The 6,000-nt window shown below is 37.1% G+C and overlaps 1 long non-coding RNA gene across 1 annotated transcript in view; it reads left to right on the plus strand.

Annotated features, from left to right (window-relative positions):
• Nucleotides 1-4,685, plus strand: part of Gm40690 — a 42,734-nt gene extending 38,049 nt beyond the window's left edge. Inside the window, exons 3-5 of the long non-coding RNA XR_871823.1 lie at nucleotides 2,818-3,013; nucleotides 4,186-4,299; nucleotides 4,518-4,685. This is a non-coding gene — a long non-coding RNA (predicted gene, 40690). The remainder of the gene's footprint in view (nucleotides 1-2,817; nucleotides 3,014-4,185; nucleotides 4,300-4,517) is intronic.
• Nucleotides 4,686-6,000: the final 1,315 nt, after the last annotated feature.

Here is a 6,000-nt window from a genome sequence, read left to right on the forward strand (position 1 = left end):
TCTCTCTCTCTCTCTGCCTTTCTTTCTTCCTTTTTTTCTTTCTCTTTCTTTCTTTCTCTCTCTCTCTCTTTCTTTCCTTCTTGATTTATTTATTCATTTTATGTGAGTACACTGTTGCTGTCTTCAGACACACCAAAAGAGGGCATCTGATCCCATTACAGATGGTTGTGAGTCACCATGTGGTTGCTGGGAATTGAACTCAGGACCTCTGGATGAACAGTCAGTGCTCTTCACCACTGAGCCATCTCTCCAGCCCAAACCACCTCTTTTAAAATTATAACGATGATACTTATAATGATATAAATTATTTCATTGAGATAGTAGACCTACTTAGTAATAATTATAAATAATATAAATTATTTCATTGGGATAGTAGACCTACTTAGTGTATGCAAGCTGTACTGGCTAGTTTTGTGTCAACTTGACACAGCTGGAGTTATCACAGAGAAAGGAGCTTCAGTTGAGGAAATGCCTCCATGAGATCCAACTGTAAGGCATTTTCTCAATTAGTGATCAAGGGGGAAGGGCCCCTTGTGGGTGGGACCATCTTTGGGCTGGTAATATTGGTTCTATAAGAGAGCAGGCTGAGCAAGCCAGGAGAGGCAAGCTAATAAAGAACATTCCTCCATGGCCTCTGCATCAGCTCCTGCTCCCTGACCTGCTTGAGTTCCAGTCCTGACTTCCTTTGGAGATGAACAGCAGCATGGAAGTGTAAGCCAAATAAACCCTTTCCTCCCTAACTTGCTTCTTGGTCATGATGTTTGTGCAGGAATAGAAACCCTGACTAAGACACAAGGTCTTACAAATGAGCAAATGGGGAACAGTATACAGTATATCTCAGTGCTGGATGACGGATTTTAGTAAGAACCTTGATGCCTCTGCTGAATATGTCATCTAACATTTGTGAAGAACACATTCTAGGGAAGTCCATTTCCACTCAGTTATATTAAAATAGGAGAAAGGAGAGGAGGGAACTCAAAAGGCTCTTTAGAAAAGGCATATAAAGAGGAGAAACTCTTAACAGAGGAACAATTTGCTTCTGTGGACTAATGTTTATTCAATATTTCCATTTTTACCACCCTCACAGCAGAGGTGACCCACTCTAAAAGTTTCAAAAATGAAGAGAAATATAGCCTCAAGAGAGCCAGTTTATCTAATGAAACCAGGAAAAGAAACACCAGGGTATGCAAAAAGGGAAACTCCATATTCATTTTTTTTCTATTCTGCTATTTTGCTATATTGATAGGCTTTATCTTCCTCAAGGGTACTTTAGCTAAGTGTACATCCTGGAATGATGTGTCAAGTAATGCAGAGTTCTGGGAAGTTCCATTTGCTACAATTTGTGACATAGTTCCTTGATGTTTCTGTCACAGATAGAGTTATAAGATGATCAGAAAATCCTTGCAATTTTATTGCAACCCATGCCAAATCTGGACATGCTTAAATGAGTTTTAGAACAGAAAGATTCTTCCTGATTATGTGTCAAAGTCACTGACAATGGTATGCCTTAGGATTCTGGTTTCTCCCACATCCAGCACCAGTGTATATAGGTAGAGAACTGTGATATTGTTTCCTTTACTCTAGTTATTTATTTATATTCTCTTGGATAAATGCATTCGTGATAGCCAGATCTGGAGCCCTAACTCACACAACATGAATCAGAAAATCTAGAACTGGAGACAGATCTCTTGAAGTAAGCCCGAACCATGCAGCTCTTTGTCAACTGCCAATGTCTGCTACATTGTAGTATCTGCAACAAAAGTACTTACCAAACACATACATGTAGTTACTTATTCCATCGTTGTCAGCCACATGGTCCTAATGTCCTCTTGAAGAAAAGAAAAATACATTGAAAGTTGAAGGCACTGCAACAGACAGGGCTATGTATTTCACAGCTAGGTCAGTAAGATGGGCTTTCCCATTAAAAATGACCTAGGTCATTTGCAGGAGCAACTGCTGAGGCAGAGTCTTCTGCTGGGTACTGTAATTTAGAGGCATTCATCAGCCATATGCTGAGAGTACAGATGCCTCAGACTCTTTTCAGTGTGACAGAAAATGACATTCATTCTGGGGATTTTCTTAACCTTGGTATCTCTGTATAAACTTACTGTTTTTCAAAACTGACAAAAGAAGCAACTTACATCCAAGAAACACGATCTGGGATACAGACTTAAATTCTCCTTGAACAAGATGATACATACAACATAGACAAACCTTCCCATGCCTTCTGCCTTGGCACATACAGAAGAGAGCAAGTGTCTGTTGCATAAAATAAATCTGCAATAGCCATGCAAGATGGAATATTTCTGCCCGGTCTTTTGGCACATTCCCTTGGAAGCCAATAGATGGGTTCAAGTACAAGAACACACTTCTCCAGTTCACAGCCTCTCTCTGCAGAAGGACTTCATATCTAATTATACATTCTTAATCCCTTTATTTCACTTGAAAGGCAATGTATAGACACTGCAAATCTTAATCAAATTAAAATTAGTTACAATGTAATTAAACCAATTTGAAAATGACTCCCTGCAGAGGATATCTTTGTGTAATGGAAGCAGTAATAAATAGCCCCATTCTCTGAATGTGCAACACTCCAAAGAATTGAACTGTTAGTATTTTGACCAAGCCTTTTATTTATAGGGGCCTCATTAATCACCCAGAGAACAATGTCTTGCCATTTTAATAAAAATGCTTAACGGATATGTAGATAGAAATTACTAAATCATTTACATGCTTCCTTTTGTACATTTTTTTGTGCTAATTTGCTTGGCAGCTGAATGCCTGCTAAGAGGATCTCTTTATAATTTCCCGTTGTAGCAACCACATTCATCACGCAGTTTCAGCAGTGACCCACTTAGAGTGTGACGGCTGGAGCCAGCGTGCTGATGTCTCATTTAGCCCACTTCAGGACAAGTGAATGCTCAGGAGACCCAGGTGACTGCGTCTTCAGCTGAGAAGCACATGGGAATTTTGATTTAGCTCCCAAAGACCTCTCTAAAGACACTGCTCATAGGTAAAGTGACCATACGACAACTTCTCTACTTCATTTTCGTACTTAACTTTCTAACTTGAATTTATGATTTCCTGTCTTCTGAAACCAACTGGGGCTCCTATGGCCAGATGGTGTATTCATAATCCTATAGCATCACATACCAAATACATATTTTTATATCAAATAAAGCATCCAGAGAATCATGAAGGAACTGATCATTTTCAACAATTTTAAATTTTGCAGAAAAATGATTCAAGAATTTCATAGCCACTCAGCTGTACCTCTTTCCCAACTAAACACAATATCCAAAAGGGAGTGAATGGTACAGAGAAAGAAATTTACCATTTCTAATTCAAAAATCGTATTTTATCATTTGATATTGGAGCATCAGTGCAAATAGTATTTGGCTAAACCTTCTATGTACCAATTTGAAACATACAGTTTATGCTATATTTTTTAATATAGATTGGCTGATACCATCTGAAAATATACATGTCCACTACACCACATGTGTTGTAAGCATCCCAGTCTTGCCCCATATTTTTCCTCTATTACTTCCAAGTTCTTCTATCCAGCTGCAACCCCTAAGTTCTGTAGGCAATAGCTCTTTTATTCCTCGGTGCACATGTTTAAGCATTTCTTTCTCATTCACACAAAAGAGCAGAGTATAAGCATCTCATTAAAATTTGTTTATCTCACTTAATTTTGCAGCCCAGAGACCACTTGATCATTATGAAGGTCTTTATCTGTGTTGTCAGATCCTTAGGGGTCCACTACATATGTTCACTAAGGATTTTCAATCTTCTATCTGAAGCTGACCATGTAGATTGCTTGCAAACACATTGGGATTTTTCATTCTCTTTCTATGATTAACTTTGTGTAATTTTGTTGTTATAATATAGGGTTATATCTTAATAAGAATTTTCAGATATGAGCCTGTCTTTACAATTATCACAAATTGTGCTTTCATAAAGCTTTCCTACATTTTATTACTGCATGTCACATATGAGAGTGTTCATTTTCCTGGTCTCACCAATTGTCATAATTGTTATTTAACAAACTTTAGAGATAAAACATATCTCGGTGAAATTGGAGTTTGTTTATAATTGAGTAATTTTAAAGTTTTTTATTGATTTATGTAATTGTTTTTATGTACATGTTTGTCTGCATTAATTTATATGAATAATTTACAGGTGGGAACCACAGAAACCATAGGAGGGCATCAAATTCCCAAGAACTGGAATTATTGGCAATTGTGAGCTTCCACGTGGATCCCGAAACCTGAACCTGAGTTGTCTGCGAGAAGAGTAAGCACTCTTAACAACCAAGGCATCTCTCCAATTCCTATTATTGGATACTTTAAAATGTCTAAAGTCACTTGCAAATATATACAATAAATTGACTTTTACCCTTTAACATGTTTTCCATTGTGAACTATCAATTTTTAATAATAAAGTATTTAATTTCCCAAAGGGTTCCTGTGAATACTTGTTACAAACTCACTGTTATATTGTTTATTTTCAAGGGAATCTGATCTAGTACCAAATAAAGCTGGCTTGAAGATTCTGCTGATGCCTCTTGGGCCACTCTATGTTGTCTGTATTGCTGAACACAGCTGTCAGGAACCCATCTATATTCATATCTGGAGTACTACCAAATATGAAATGTCCTGAGAATAACTCGTCTTTGGTGAGACTACGTAAGTAATACATTATATCTTTTGGATGAGCAATATGGCATCTATGTTCCAGGAACTGCACATAAATTAATAGGTAGAAATATATCAGCACAGAATTTGAGTAACTGTGTGTGTAAGAGTTCTGGCTGCAGAGCATAAATGAAATTCAGCATGGGTGCTAGAAGCTAAATCATATTTTTGAGTTACATTTGTTTATGCTACAGTTTAGAGTGTGCTCAACATTTTCAGTAGTATCATAATTTATAATTAATTATTTACCTCCTCCACCAGATTTTCACAACAATCATTATGCCAGTGGGAGTCTTCATTCTATTGTATTGGTTATATTAGTACTTTAGTGTCTAATGAGTGCTAGGTATGCACACACGTTCTACCAGTTACTTCCCAGCTTTGGAATTTCTTCTATTATGCTAGGATAATATTTTATTTTCCTGTATGTCACTCAAGTTGATGGTCTACCTTTCTTTGAAGGGGCAACACTGGAAATAGAATGGTTTGAATAGAGAAATAATAGCTCATCTCCAACAATAGGGAAATAGGTTGACAAACTTCCACCCAAATTATTTGAAGTAGTAGTGGTGCTTATAAAGCCAACTGTGAGGGCTGCCTATGGCCATGAGCATATTTGACTTCCAGAGCATAAAGATAGATGCTCTTCTTCTCATCAGAGCACAATCATGCTTTATCTGTGAATAATATTCCAAATATAGTACTTTTGGGAATTGAGACATTTTGTTTTCCTGGCCAGTGACAGCCGAGCTTCAAGAAATCATTACTGAATTTAAAACTTGATTACATGTGGATACATACTACATGATGTACATGAGAAATTTTATGGCTCAATAGCAGCTCTTAAGATTTCTTCAATTAGTCTTCTGGGTATTTGAATACAGTGATATATGCATTGGCTTTTATTAACTCTTGATCACAACTAGTATTATTACCTTCATTCCCTTCAAATATAACAAGTGCTATTAATAAGACTTATATGAACTGTAGGCATACTTAATAATTAAAAATACTAATATTAACTATACTTAGCTACTGACTTATCCCTCTTTGGGCATCCATTCTGTGATTCCTTGCTACGTGTTACCTTGGCGACTTAACTGTGGAGGGAGAGTCTACAATCATCTTCTGTATCCTTCTTGAATCTAAATCCAGAACTATATGCCTGAAGCTAGGACCTGGACCCATCCTTGACTTAATTTTGCATAAGCTTTGATTGTTGGCGGTTTCCTTTGCTGCCTAAGTTTTCCTTTAACTCCTTTTCACACCTTAGAAGCTTGGCTAAGTGATTCTTGCTCTG

The sequence above is a fragment of the Mus musculus genome, chromosome 10, assembly GCF_000001635.26.
Source record: "Mus musculus strain C57BL/6J chromosome 10, GRCm38.p6 C57BL/6J".
Classification (NCBI taxonomy): domain Eukaryota; kingdom Metazoa; phylum Chordata; class Mammalia; order Rodentia; family Muridae; genus Mus; species Mus musculus.